This window comes from Sturnus vulgaris, unplaced genomic scaffold, assembly GCF_052056855.1.
Source record: "Sturnus vulgaris isolate bStuVul1 unplaced genomic scaffold, bStuVul1.hap1 Scaffold_348, whole genome shotgun sequence".
In the NCBI taxonomy this organism is placed as follows: domain Eukaryota; kingdom Metazoa; phylum Chordata; class Aves; order Passeriformes; family Sturnidae; genus Sturnus; species Sturnus vulgaris.
Genome location: NW_028276411.1, coordinates 10,461 through 25,941, shown reverse-complemented (window position 1 = coordinate 25,941; position 15,481 = coordinate 10,461). Strand labels below are relative to the sequence as shown.

At 51.4% G+C, this 15,481-nt stretch overlaps 2 long non-coding RNA genes across 2 annotated transcripts; one reads left to right on the top strand and one right to left on the bottom strand.

The window, feature by feature from the left end:
- Window positions 1–7,310: 7,310 nt before the first annotated feature.
- LOC148217720 (uncharacterized) lies at window positions 7,311–12,913 on the bottom strand. The gene is made up of 4 exons (XR_015800814.1): window positions 12,535–12,913; window positions 11,774–11,872; window positions 10,048–10,264; window positions 7,311–7,406 (listed from the first exon to the last, which is right to left on the bottom strand). It is a non-coding gene; the product is annotated as an uncharacterized LOC148217720 (long non-coding RNA).
- On the top strand, window positions 9,977–11,426 carry LOC148217721 (uncharacterized). The gene is made up of 2 exons (XR_015800815.1): window positions 9,977–10,144; window positions 10,462–11,426. It is a non-coding gene; the product is annotated as an uncharacterized LOC148217721 (long non-coding RNA).
- Window positions 12,914–15,481: the final 2,568 nt, after the last annotated feature.

Below are 15,481 nucleotides of genomic sequence, written 5' to 3'. Positions count from 1 at the left end.
ACATTTGCAATTCCAGAAATTGGTAGGCACATCATATGGAAAGTAAATAACATTCTCGAGAGGGAGTTGCTTTGTTACTGAGGGGATGAAAAGCAAGGCTAGAGCTAGTAGAACTACCCAAGAAATTGGACTTAACGCAGCTTTTACAAGGCTCAAAGTAGCCATACCGAGATGTTTGAGCTAAAAGCCCCAGTTACCAGACTTACAGGCCTAATAGTTATCACCACACCACATTCCCTGGTTGCAGTATTTTTAACAGCAGTGCAGAACGCTACTGAAAATTATTTTTAGGTTGAATTGTTCTCTCCCCTCACTGCCTGTGTAGCTGTTAGAGGCTTCCAGGAGGCTGGGGAAGCAGACTGCTGGTTTCACTTCCAGACACGTCACTTCCATGGTCTGCTGGAGGGCACTTTGAAGCCCGTGGCCTTTTCTTGCTCTATTGTATCTGACAACTTTCCTCCCCCACGTCTGTTTTTTAGCGGGCAGCATTTTTGGAGGGCCAGTCAAAGACCTCAGGCTCCGAGAGAATTCGTCTGCTTTGCTCTGTTTATGTGTGCAACAGATGGGAGCAGCAACTAAGTCAAGTAGTAACTTCTGAGCTGCCCAGTTATCAGTAAACCAAAATATTCTTTTGTGACTCTCGCCAGACGAACATATCATCCTATCCGAGTCACACACTGCCCCTCTGGCATTTTCCAGTCAGACAAAGAATTCCTGGCCCCTTCCTTGCATGAACCTCAGCTCTCCACCTTGTTCCAGAAAGAGTTCTAGATCCAATGCCCAGTGAGCCAGCTACCCTTTGCTGCCCTGAGCAGTATGGAAACAGCCAAGCCCCAGCCCTGCAGCCCTGCCTAACTCGCCTTTGCCTCCCAAACCTGAACCTTTTCCTTGGCTGTGGCATCCTCACTCATGCAATCCTGAAGACAAAAATCTGATTTGGCAGGTGAGGCCGTTTCTAACGCAAAAGCTTCACCAAGGTTTCTCTTCCAACTTCAGCCTTAAACAGTCCTGTCCTCCTCAGACAGCCCCCACCTCCAGCCTTTAGCTGTAAATACTTACTGGTTTATAGCTAATGCTTGCCACCCCTCAAAATTAAGTCTTTTGATATGCATTTACATCCCTCCCTAACCATGTCCTCATCACCCTTCCCAAACTCAGCCTCATCTCCAGGCCTAGAACCTCTCCCTAGGTGAGGGACTGTCCTCGGGCAGGAGTGCTGACAGACCTGTGCATGAGCCCAGCTGCATAGCCCGTGCTAATCCCAGCCCAGCTCTAGCCTTTAAACCCACTGGGGCTTTGGTACTGGAGGCCCAGTTACAGTAACCCCTGTGGCCGTTCCGCTTCCAGGCCATCTGTGAGTTGTGATCCCCCACCCTACACCACTTTGGTGAGAAATGCATTCCTTTCTTACAATAAAGTTTTCATTTTATGTCTAAATTCAAGCATTCCGAGAAAACGTGTAGCAATTATATCAAGACAGACATGACAGGCACCAACATTAGTCTTTCATTACACACTTTTCATGCCTTCTCTCCACAGATTTCTTTGAGGCAACTCTGACTCCTTTTCTCACAGGCAGCTCCACACAGCACCGACTCCTCCTCTCCTCTGTACGACTGGCTAAACCCCAGCCTGTCCCTTCCCCAGCCACCTGAGCCTGTCTGTCCCACACACAGCATCCTCTCACCTTGTCCATCCCTTGCACGGCCACGTGTCCCTTCCTCCTCGCAGCACAGCCAGCAGGCTCCAGCCCACACTGCAGCAGGCTCTGCACCTCCAGCTGGAGCTGTGCTTAGTGAAACTGGCAGCCAGCTGACCCACGCTTTTATAACAACCAGCCTCACTGGGCAGGCAAGGCTGTTTCCACTCCTTGCTAATCACTACAGCTGTAACTCGTTGGCAACTAGTGCCTTCTGCACTATCCTTACAAACTATTCTCCTACAGAAATGGACCGGAATTCCGCGGGGATTTTCCGGGGATTCCGGGGGGATTTTCCGGGGATTCCGGGAGGATTTTGTCGGGAATTCCGGGGGGATTTTGTCGGGGATTCCGGGGGGAATTTCTGGGGGATTCCGGGGGGATTTTATCGGGGATTCCTGGGGGATATTCCCGGGGATTCCGGGGGGATTTTATCGGGGATTCTGGGCATATTTTCTCGCGGATTCCGGGGAGATTTTATCGGGGATTCCGGGGGGATTTTTCCCGGGAAATGCGGGGGGCTTTTTCCCCGCGATTCCAGGGGGATTTTCCAGGGGATTCCAGGGGGATTTTATCGGGGATACCTGGGGGATTTTCCAGGGGATTCCTGGGGGATTTTCCCGGGGATTCCGGGGGGATTTTCACGGGGATTCCGGGGGGATTTTCACTGGGATTCCGGGGCGATTTTCTCAGGGAATTCCGGGGGATTTTCTCGGGAATTCCGGGAGGATTTTCCCGAGTATTCCGGGGGGATTTTCCAGGGGTTTCAGCGAGGAATTTCCCGGGGAATTCCCGGTGGATTTTCCAGGGGATTCCGGGTGGATTTTCTCGGGGATTCCGGGGGGATTTTCCCGAGTATTCCGGGGGGAATTTTTCGGGGAGTCCGGAGGGATTTTCCCGGGGTATCCGGGGTGATTTGACGAGGAATTCCGGGGGGATTTTCCCGAGTGTTCCGGGGGGATTTCCTCGGGGATTACGGGATGATTTTCTCGGGCAATTCCGGGGGATGTTCTCGGGTATTCCGGGGCCATTATCTCGGTGATTCCGGGGAGATTTTCTCGGGGATTCCGAGATTATTTTCCCGGGGAATTCATGGGGATTTTCGCGGGGATTCCGGGGGATTTTCTCGGAGATTCCGGGGGGATTTTCATGGGGATTCCGGGGTATTTTCTCCTGGATTCCGGGGAATTTTCCGTGGATTCCTGGGGGATTTTGCCGAGTATTTCGGGAGAATTTTCTCGGGGATTCCGGGGTGATTTTCCCGGGAAATTCCGGAGGGATTTTCCCGGGGATTCCGGGGGGATTTTACGAGGAATTCCGGGGGGGTTTTCTCGGCGATACCGGGGGGATATTCTCGGGGATTCCGGGATGATTTTCCCGGAGAATTCCAGGGGATTATTCCGGCGATTCCGGGGGGATTTTCTCGGCGATTGCGGGGGGATTTTCTCGGGGATTCCGGGGGGATTATCCCGGGGAATTCTAGGGGATTTTCTCGGGGATTCCGGGGGGATTTTCCCGGGGAATTCCGGGGGGATTTTCTCGGGGAGTCCGGGGAGATTTGCCCGGGGATTCCGAGGGATTTTCAGGGGAATCCGGGGGGATTTTCTCGGGGATTCAGGGGGGTTTTTCTCGGGGATTCAGGGGGGATTTTCCAGGGGATTCCGGGGGGATTTTCTCGCGTATTCCCGGGGCATTTTCCTGGAGATTCCAGGGGGATTTTATCGGGGATTCCGGGGGGATTATCCAGGGGATTCCGGGGGGTTTTTCCAGGGGATTCCGGGCATATTTTCCCGAGTATTACGGGCGAATTTTCTCGGGGATTCCGGGGAGATTTTCTTGGGGATTCCGGGGGGGCTTTCACAGGGATTTCTGGGGGATTTTCGCGTGGATTCCGGGGGGATTTTCTCGCGGATTCCGGGGGCTATTTTCCCGGGGATTCCGGGGGAAATTTCTCGGGGAGTCCGGGGGGATTTTCTAGGGGATTCTGGGGGGATTTTCCATCGGACTCCGGGTTGATTTTCCCGGGGACTCCGGGGGATTTTCTCGGGGATTTCTGGAGGATTTTCCCGGGGATTCCGGGCGGATTTTCTCGTGGATTCCGGGAGGATTTTCTCTTGGATTCCGGGAGGATTTTCCCGGGGAATTCCGAGGGATTTTCAGGGGAATCCGGGGGGATTTTCTCGGGGATTCCGGGGGGATTTTCTCGGGGATTCAGGGGGGATTTTCCACGGGATTCCGGGGGGATTTTCTCGGGGATTCCGGGGAGATTTTCTCACGTATTCCCGGGGCATTTTCCTGGAGATTCCAGGGGGATTTTATCGGGGATTCCGGGGGGATTATCCAGGGGATTCCGGGGGGATATTGCAGAGTATTCCGGGGGGATTTTCTGGGGGATTCCGGGGGGATTTTCCCGGCGAATTCCGGGGGGATTTTCTCGGGGATTCCTAGGGGATTTTCCAGGGGATTCCGGGGTGATTATCCCGGGGATTTTCCTGGGGGATTTTCCCGGGGATTCCGGGGGATTTTCTCGGGGATTCCGGGTTGATTTTCCCGGGGAATTCCGAGGGATTTTCTCGGGGATTCCGGGGGAATCTTCCAGGGGATTCGGGGCGGATTTTCTCGGGGATTCCGGGGAGATTATCCCGGGGATTTCGGGGAGATTTTCTGGGGGATTCCTGGGGGATTTTCTCGGGGATAGCGGACGGATTATCACGGGGATTCCGGGATGAGTTTCTCGGGGAATTCAGGGGCATTTTCCAGGGGATTCCGGGGGGATTTTCCCGGGGAATTCCGGGGGATTTTCTCGGGGATTCCGGGGGGTTTTTCCCGGGGATTCCCGGGGATTTTCTCTCGGATTTTTTCCCCAATTTTTCAAGCATTTTTTCCCGCAATTTTCCTGGATTTTTCCCAAATTTTCCCCATTTCTCACTGATTATTTTCCCCATTTCTCAATGATTTTTGCCCCAATTTATCAAAGATTTTTTTTTCCCCATTTCTCACTGATGTTTTTCCCCATTTTCCCCCCATTTCTCACTGATTTTTATCCCCCATTTTTCAATGATTTTTCCCCATTTCTCTCTGATTTTTGCCCCATTTCACCATGATGTTTTCCCCATTTCTCACTGATTTTTCCGTTGATTTTTCATGGATTTTTCCACCCATTTTTCGTGGATTTTTTCCCCATTTTTCCCCATTTCTCACTGATTTTTTCCGCCATTTTTCATTGATTTTTTCCGCCATTTTTCATGGATGTTTCCCCCAATTTTCATGGATATTTCCTGATTTTCCCCCCCATTTCTCACTGATATTTGCCCCCATTTCTCTCTGAATTATTCCCCCCATTTTTCATGCATTTTCCCGCCCATTAATCACTGATTTTTTCCCCATTTCTCACCGACTTTTCCCCCCATTTCTCACTGATTTTTATCCCCCACTTCTGACTGATTTTTCCCAATTTTTCGTTGATCTTTTTCCCCATTCCTCACCGATTTTTCCCCCATTTCTCTCTGATTTTTCCATCATTTTTCATGGTTTTTCCCCCCCATTTCTCACTGATTTTACCCCCTTTCTCACTGATTTTATTAATGTTTGTATTTCTATTTCTATTTCTATTTCTATTTCTATTTCTATTTATTATTATTGTTTTGCATGTTTATGTTTATGTTTATGTTTATGTTTATGTTTATATCTATGCAGGTTAACGTTTGTGCATGTTTATGTCTATGTTTATATTTATGCATATTTATTTTTATGCCGGCGAACGCGGGCAGGCGTTTTATGTAAACGCCTATCCGCCGGGGTCCTAGAGAGGCCGCCATCTTGAGCGTGTCGGGACTCTCAAAATGGCGCCTCGGGCGGCACCCCGGCTGACCTGCCAAAAATGGCGGCAGAAAGGGCGGGAAAAAATCAGGACCCCGGTGTGTAAGCATAAGATGCCTGATTACATCGCCGACGCCGATCCGCTCGCCGACAATTTTCCCGGATGTTTCAGAGCGTGCCGACAACGGCCGCGCGGTCCGCGGTTCCGCGGGCGTGAGGGCGCCGGCGGGCGCGGGCAGGCGTTTTATGTAAACGCCTATCCGCCGGGGTCCTAGAGAGGCCGCCATCTTGAGTGTGTCCGCACTCTCAAAATGGCGGCTCGGGCGGCACCCCGGCTGACCTGCCAAAAATGGCGGCAGAAAGGGCGGGAAAAAATCAGGACCCCGGTGTGTAGGCATAAGATGCCTGATTAAATCGCCGACGCCGATCCGCTCGCCGACAATTTTCCCGGACGTGTCAGAGCGTGCCGACAACGGCCGCGCGGTCCTCGGTGCCGCGGGCGTGAGGGCGCCGGCGAGCGCGGACAGGCGTTTTATGTAAACGCCTATCCGCCGGGGTCCTAGAGAGGCCGCCATCTTGAGCGCTGCCGCACGGCTGGGTCCCGGCCCGCGGGCCCTTCCGCCATCCTGAGAGGGGCACGGTGCAGTACCCGCCTGTGTCCACACGGCGGCAGCACTGCCGCCCAACTCAGCCCGGCACTGCCGCCCTGTCAGGGACAGACAGAGAAGGGAGAGAGTTCCAAGCACCAGAGTCCCCACCCGTCATAAAATCCTCTCAATGAACGCCCCAAAAAAAACCCCGACCCAAACTAAAAATGCCCTGCCTCTGACCAAATGAAAAAAAAACCTTTTATATATATAAATCATCTATTTTTTAATATTTAATTTCTAGTCATAATCTAGACATATTTCATATATTCAATTTAATTGCTATTCTATTTATCATATATACAATATTATTTTATTATTCATTATATACATAGATTTATATTACTAATGTTATTTCTATTTTATCTATATCCATCTATATTTGGAGGTTCATAGTTTTTAATATTATTTCTTTAAAAGCTCTGCCTCTAACCAAATAGAAACAAAAAACTCGATTATTTTAAATTATATTTGAATATATTTTTCTATTTAGTTTTCATATTTATATCTGTAGATTTATATGTCTATATTGTGTATTCGATATTTATATACTATTTAATGTAGTTTTTACTAGTATATTAATATACTCGATGCTATTTACATTCTATTATAACATACTATTTAATATAACATATTAAAATCGATAAATTATTTATATTACATACTACATACATGTATTTTATATTTATATTTATTTCTATATATTTATACTTACATATATATATGCATATATAGTTATCATCATTTTATGTCAGTATCTATTTTTGCATATTTGTATATTTTTGCCTATATTATTTTCAAAAAACCCTCCTCTAACCAAATAAAAACCAATAAAACATTCCTTTTAAAGTCTGAATATTTATATATTTCTATTTTCATAACATAATGTAATGTAATATATTTATATATTGGTTTCTTATATTTGCTTCTATATTTTTATTCTTTATCTTTTCTATTTACAGTATCTATAAAAAAACCCTACCTCTATCCAAACACAAGCCAATAAAACATTCCTTTTAGACTATATTTAGCTATTTTTTAAGGTTCTGTTTTTCATGCATTCTACACCCACCCCTCCCTCTCAATGTTCTGGCACCCACCATGACCCCCCCCCATGCCCGACTCACCTGCTCCTCCAGCGCAGCCCGTCTCCCTCTCCCAGGGACCTTGGGGTGCCCCAAACCACGTCGGAGCCCCCCTCAGCCTTTTTTCCTCACCCCAAAGAAGGCACAGAACGACTCCTTTAATGAAGTTGTTTTAACAATTGTAAGGCTAGAGCTTTTGGTATCCACTGCTTGCCATCCCTTGTAAACCAATTTTTTTCTTCTTTCTTCTGCAGCTTAATAAACCTCTTTTTTTCCCCATAGTTTTCCAAATGCATGTATTACCGCATATGCATACTTAGAATCAGTAAATATATGTAATGTCTTGTCCTGCTATAATTCACAGGCTCTCAAAAGCGTGTGCAGCTCTGCTGTCTGAGCTGACCAGGTGGCTGGTAACCTCCCCCCTTCCTTTAATTGCTTTCCATTCACGATAGAGTATCCTGTAAATCATGAAGAATGGGGGGAAAAATCAGTGAGAAATGGGGAAAAAAATCCCTGAAGAATGGGGGGAAAAATCAGTGAGAAATGGGGAAAAGTGGGGAAAAAATCCGTTAGAAATGGGTGGGGAAATTCCATGAAAAATGGCGAAAGAAATCAGTGAGAAATGGGGAAAAATGGGTAAAAAATCAGTGCGAAATGGGGGGGGGGGAAATCAATGAGAAATCGGGGAAAAACATAAGTAAGAAACGGGGGGGAAAAGTCCATGAAAAATGGGGAAAAATCAGTGGGAAATGGGGATAAATCTGGAAAAAATCCATGAAAAATGGGGGAAAATATCAGTGAGAAATGGGGGAAAATGGGGAAAAAGTCAGTGAGAAATGGGGAAAAATCAGTGAAAAACGGGGGGAAAACTCCATGAAGAATGGGGAAAAAAATCAGTGAGAAATGGGGAAAAAAAATCCCTGAAAAATGGGGGAAAATATCAGTGAGAAATGGGAAAAAATGGGGAAAAAAATCATTGATAAATCGGGGGAAAAATCAGTGTGAAAGGCGGGGAAAAATCGGGATCGGGGACGTGGACCGGGACTGGGATCGGGGACCGGGACGGGGAAATGGGACAGGGACCGGGATCGCGGACGGGGACCTGGGACAGGGACCGGAACCGGGATCGGGGACGGGGACTGGAGACAGGGACCGGGACCGGGATTGGGGACTGGGACCAGGACCGTGATCGGGTTCCGGGACGGGGAACTGGGACTGGGACCAGGATCGGGGACCGGAACCGGGGACTGGGACCGGGACCAGGACTGGGGACGGGGACTGGGGACAGTGACCGGGACTGCAATCGGCACCGCCCCCCGAACCGCTCCCGGAACCGCTCCCCGGGCTACCCCGGCACGGCGACCGGGAACGCCCCCGGCACCGCCCCGGCACCGCCCCCGGTGCCGCCCCCCGGCACTGCCCCGGCACCGCCCCGGGTAGCGCCCCCGGCACCGCCCCCGGGGCGGGCCGCCGAACGCACGCGATGACGCGCGGGGGGCGGGACGGCGCGGGGCGGTGACGCGCTTCATGCCAGGAGCAGGGCCCGGGTGCGACGAAGACGGGAGCGGGCCGACCCGATACCGCGCGGGGGCCGCGGGCCCGGCGGAGCCCGGCCCGCTGGGTAGGGGCCGCCAATGGCACCGGGGCTTCTGCTTCGGCTTCTGTCCGTGTCGGCGGGGAGGCCCCAGCCAGCGGTGCCCCTCTCCCTCGGCGACACGGGCGTGGAACTCGGCATCGGGCGCTGCATCGCCGCGGACAGCAGGGGGCGCACGGGTACCGATACTGCCATGGGGCCCGGCGCTGCTCTCCTGCTCCGCCGCCAGGCGGCGCTGCGCTGCCGTCCTGCCGCGCCTCCGGGCACGCTCGGTTTCCTCGGGACCCCGGGCCCCGCCTGTCCCGCCGCTGCGGAGGCGGGGGATGCTTTATGGGACTGCCCGAGCTGGCAGTGCCGGGTCTGGGGCGTTGGGGCGCGCCTTGGGGGGCTGCGGGTGCGCTCGTTTCCTCTTCTGCATGGCCTTCTGTGTGAGCATCTCTCGTTGCGACTGCTCTTGGAGAGTCAAACCCCTCCTCCTAAGTGGTCTCAGGAGCCTGGCAGGGTGAGTTTTGTTTCACAGGGGAAAGGGCCACTGGTCGTGTCCAGAGACCTGTGCACCCAGCCAGGTTTCTGCCTGATAAAATTCCAAATGGATGAGGATTTCTCCCAGCCCCAAGCTGCCCCCACCTGTAACCCTGGCTGCCTTTGGGGTGCCCAAAGCCTCCTCTGTGCAGATCTCAGGAACCTGGGAGGGGGTGAACAATGTTGCACAGGGAAAAACCCCACAGATTTTATCTCCGGGCCCGGGGCCAGGAGCAGGCATTTGCGTGCTATAATTCCAGAAGGAGCACGGTGTCTCCCAGACCCAAGCCGCATCCAGCTGTGACCCAGCTGCTCTTGGAGTGCCAAAAGCCTCCTCGTAGCTGATCTCAGGAACCCTGGAAGGGTGAGTTTGGTTTCACAGGGAAAAGGCCTCCGTTTGTGTCCAGAGATCAAATAAGGGACTCTGCTTTTCCTCTAGTTCTCCTTCCTGTTTTCACCTGGGCTACAAGGATGGGCATGGCCTGTATTTCTCATATCAAAGTGATGTTACTAAATTTGTCCAGAAGTTCTGATTGTTATTTTTATTAGTAGTAGTAATTTTCTGATAGAAAACACTCTCATTTTGCCTTTCCCACGTTGTTTCCAGGTGCTGCCCAGGATGGACATCCGTGGTCTCAGACAGTGATTCCCGAGGAGCAAGGAAAGCCTTTTCCTCACCTGCACAGTTCAGGTGGATGGGACAGAATTGGTGTGGCCTGACAAGGCAGGAAAAGCTGTCTGTGTTCTGGAGTGCCTTGAAAGCTTTCTCCGTCAGGTTTGGAAGGGGTTTCTCTCTGGGATTTCTTGTGATGCAGCACCACGGGTATCCCTTTGTGCCAAGTCCAGTGCTAAAGGATTGAAGAACTGACAAGTGGGGTCTGGGATGAAAATGCCGCTAATAAAATTAAGCAAAGAATACAATAAGAGAAATGAGCATCCTTTTAATAGTTAGGAATAAAAATGCTGGAAAAGGGCACTCTGAATTGGTGTCACTTGTCATGGATAAAACCCCAGAGTGAGGAATCAGAGCAGAAGTTGAGAGCTGGAATCCTTCTGCAGTCGACTTAATTTTCTTTTCCTCCTCTCTTTCAGGACAGGAAGAATCACGACTCTCCTGGCATCTTTGCCAAGAGCTGTGGTGTTTGATCAGCCAAAGCCCAGAGGCTTCAGCACCAGAGGTCTGAGCCTGGAGGGCTCCTGGTGCTGCCCGTGCTGTGGGCTATGTCAGAGGATGCAGGGTTCCTCTTTGCCTCCCTGCTGGGATTAACTGCCATGGGAATGTGGGATCTGGGTGAAACTCCAGCTCTCCTGGTGTTCAGGGGAGCAAGGTCTGAGGGACTCCTCTCTGGGGATGTGCGGTGAAGGACTGAATAGTGTGGAAGGAGAGTATTTATAAACTGTATCACTGTTTCTCCCAAAATTGGGGTGGAGCGGTGATGGGGGCGGTTGGGTTTGGTCTGGGCCGGTTATTCTTTGTGCAATTTTTAAATTCTCTTGTATGATTTACTGTCCAGTATCTTTCTAACAAAAGCTGACATAAATTTAGATTAAGGATTAGAACTTGGGTCCATTCATTGCAAACATTTGACAAGGCTGGAGGACTGGGGTGGTGACTGCTCTCAGGAAAGGTTACTTATTAATACTGTGTCAGATTTCCCGCAGTGACTGTCAGGCCTGCATGGCTGTGAGTTCGTGCTCTTCTCACTGGGGAAATAAGTTCAGCAAAATTAGAAATGTTAGGAAAATCCAGCCAAAAATTCCACCTCTGTACCCCCTAAGTTTTCCCAGTTTTTCCCAGCTAGGAGCTGCACAGAAGTCAGGCAGGGGAAGTGACAACAGGGAACAGCTGAAAAATTCAAAGGCACAAAGAGGAAAGGGGAAAGGTTTCAGAAAACAATTCTATGGTCTAAGAATAATTTCTGATTCCCTACTGAGAAGAACACGAACTCACAGCCATTCAGGCCTGACAGTCCCCTGCAGTGAGAGCTCAGCACACATCCACAGAGGCAAGTCCAGCATCTTAAATGAAAAAATAAAAATAAAAACCAGAAGAAAAAGGTGATTTCTTTTGCTTCAGAGTTATTTCAAGTTCTTAAAGCCCAAGCAACATTTGCTCTTGATTTTGGTTGGGTGAATCATGAGCAGTGGGCACGGGTCATGCCATTCATTGAGCAGAAAACCCGGGGTCATTTAGAGGGGACACAAGAACTGTTTGTGTAGCGACCTCGGGCTGCAGAGGGGCAGGAGAAAGGCCAAGGGAGCTCCCCGGGGCCACCAGGGCCTGTGGGGAACAGAATGGACGCTTGGATGACCAGTGGAGGTGAGGAGTGGATCTGAGTTCATCTACAGGGAAATAAGGAGGGGATACTCTGGAGTGAAAAGCTGAGGTGATGAGTTCACCCACCTGGGCACGAGTTGTGTTTGCACAAAGTGGGACCAGAGGTGAAGGTCAATCCAAAGTCGATCCTGCTTGACCTCTGAATTCCAGGATAAGTTTTACAAGCTGCCAAATGAGGGAGTAAAAATACACAAAAATGAAACTGAGAGCATTCATGAGGTTCCTGGGAGTCCATTACACTGTTGTCATAGAATTCTTAATGAGTTTTGAGCTTTTAATGACAACAATTCAGTACTTTCTTTGGATTATTCACTGTGTAGGATTTGGGGTTTATCTGGATTTTAAAGGCGTCGTGGTGGCCCTGACACTGCTCAGGAGCTGGTAGGAAAAGCAGGGTCAGAGCTCCTGGCAGGCACAGGGTGTTTTTCCCAGAGTGGACTGTGGAGGAATTGTTTGGGCCTTGGATTGTCCCTCTGGGTGATGCCAGTTGCTGTGATTTGTGTAATTCCATACATTTAACTCCCAATACTTCCCAGCCCAGGAGCTTGAGCTGACAGGGCAGCACACAGATTGTTCTCTGTGCTGTGCCCCGATTTGGGGTTGGCTGTCAGCTTTGCTAGCTCCCGTGAATTATGCCCATAGCCCCGAATTCCCTGCTCAATTCCCACTGCCATAACCTCACAGCGCCTCATGGAGTGGGGATATACTGTGGCAGGAAGCTCAGCAGCATCGGCACAGGGACAGGTGTATATTCCAAAGAATTTGCTGTTTCAAACCCTCATCCCCCAGCCCCGCCGATGTCCCTGGGGGGCACTTGACAGAGTTACCTGGATTTCAGCTGATTTCACCCCCCCGAGCTCGGGCTCCAGGTGATCTTTTCAAGCAGGAGAAGGCAGGGGCCGGAGGCGCTCGTGGCCCGTGCCGAGGCAGTCCCTGGGGCCACGAGAGGACATCTCTCCCTGCAGAATTTCAGTTCTTTCCAGAGCCTCAGCAGTGACAGAGGACAAAGAGGAAGATGAGGAGGAGGAAGAAGGGGGAGAGGGTTTGAGAGGAGGGGAAGCCCAAATCCGTGCTGTGTGCGGAGCTCCGACAGCACGCTGCAGCCCGCAGCTCAGTGTGAGCACGGGGCAGAGGAGGCGATTTCTGGGCATTCAATCACCCTGAGGCGGGCCCGGCACCGCCCCTGCAGCACCGTCCCCAGCACAGCTCGGTACCCGCTCCGGGATCACCCGGCCCCGCCCCCGGTGCCGCCCGGGACCACTGGGGACCGCCCCTAAAGCACCGCCCCGGCCCCGCCCGGTCCCGTCCCCGGGACCTCCGTGCCCCGCCTCGCCAAGCCCCGGCTCCGCCCCGAGCCTGCCCGGGCTGCGCCGGGACCATCGCTGGCGGCCCCGCCCCTCTCCCCCGGGCCGAAGCGGGCTGAAGGAGATGTCCGCACGATTGGAAACGCCGCCGAAAATCGCACCCGTGGCATCGGTGTCGGCGTCGTGCGCAGGCATCCCACTAGAGCGAGCGGGCTCCTTGCTGTGCCCCCCTCCTTTTGCAGCCAGAGTTAGAAGGTCGGGGAGCGACACCCGAGACGCCATCTTGGGAGAGGCAGGCGCGCAGTACCGCGCTCTGCCCACAGGGTGGCGCTTGGGAGACAGGCAAGGGATGGAATCAAGGAGTGTCCCAATCCTTGAGGAAATCCCCCTGAATGAACGCCCCAAAAAACCGCGACCAGAACTGAGAAACCTCCTGCCTCTGTATGACTGCAAAGCGTGTGCAAGGAGTGTGCAAATAGTGTGCATTAGCAATCGATCGGCAGGCATTGGAAAGCGATCGCCGATCTAATCGATCGGCAGGCGCGATCAATCGATCGCCGAGCTAATCGATCGGCAGGCATTGGCAATCGATCGCCGATCTAATCGATCGGCAGGCATTAGCAATCGATCGCCGATCTAATCGATCGGCAGGCGCGATCAATCGATCGCCGATCTAATCGATCGGCAGGCATTAGCAATCGATCGCCGATCTAATCGATCGGCAGGCGCGATCAATCGATCGCCGATCTAATCGATCGGCAGGCATTAGCAATCGATCGCCGATCTAATCGATCGGCAGGCGCGATCAATCGATCGCCGATCTAATCGATCGGCAGGCATTACCAATCGATCGCCGATCTAATCGATCGGCAGGCATTAGCAATCGAACGCCGATCTAATCGATCGGCAGGCGCGATCAATCGATCGCCGATCTAATCGATCGGCAGGCGCGATCAATCGATCGCCGATCTAATCGATCGGCAGGCATTACCAATCGATCGCCGATCTAATCGATCGGCAGGCATTAGCAATCGAACGCCGATCTAATCGATCGGCAGGCGCGATCAATCGATCGCCGATCTAATCGATCGGCAGGCATTAGCAATCGATCGCCGATCTAATCGATCGGCAGGCGCGATCAATCGATCGCCGATCTAATCGATCGGCAGGCATTAGCAATCGATCGCCGATCTAATCGATCGGCAGGCGCGATCAATCGATCGCCGATCTAATCGATCGGCAGGCATTAGCAATCGATCGCCGATCTAATCGATCGGCAGGCATTAGCAATCGATCGCCGATCGAATCGATCGGCAGGCGCGATCAATCGATCGCCGATCTAATCGATCGGCAGGCATTAGCAATCGAACGCCGATCTAATCGATCGGCAGGCGCGATCAATCGATCGCCGATCTAATCGATCGGCAGGCGCGATCAATCGATCGCCGATCTAATCGATCGGCAGGCATTACCAATCGATCGCCGATCTAATCGATCGGCAGGCATTAGCAATCGAACGCCGATCTAATCGATCGGCAGGCGCGATCAATCGATCGCCGATCTAATCGATCGGCAGGCATTAGCAATCGATCGCCGATCTAATCGATCGGCAGGCGCGATCAATCGATAGCCGATCTAATCGATCGGCAGGCATTAGCAATCGATCGCCGATCTAATCGATCGGCAGGCGCGATCAATCGATCGCCGATCTAATCGATCGGCAGGCATTAGCAATCGATCGCCGATCTAATCGATCGGTAGGCATTACCAATCGATCGCCGATCTAATCGATCGGCAGGCGCGATCAATCGATCGCCGATCTAATCGATCGGCAGGCATTACCAATCGATCGCCGATCTAATCGATCGGCAGGCATTACCAATCGATCGCCGATCTAATCGATCGGCAGGCATTACCAATCGATCGCCGATCTAATCGATCGGCAGGCATTAGCAATCGATCGCCGATCTAATCGATCGGCAGGCATTAGCAATCGAACGCCGATCTAATCGATCGGCAGGCGCGATCAATCGATCGCCGATCGAATCGATCTGCAGGCATTAGCAATCGATCGCCGATATAATCGATCGGTAGTCGTGATCAATCGATCGCCGATCTAATCGATCGGCACGCATTAGCTATCGATCGCCGATCTGATTTTTCCCGCCATTTTTTCATGGATTTTTTCCCCCATTTCTTACTGATTTTTCCCCAATTTTTCATGCATTTTTCCCCGCAATTTTCGTGGATTTTTTCCCATATTTTCCCCATTTCTCACTGATTTTTTCCCCCCATTTCTCAATGATTTGTTTCCCCAATTTATCAAAGATTTTTTTTCCCCATTTCACCATGATGTTTCCCCCATTTCTCACTGATTTTTTCCCCCATTTCTCACTGATTTTTTCCCCCCATTTTTCCATGGATATTTCCCGATTTTCCCCCCCATTGCTCACTGATTTTTGCCCCCATT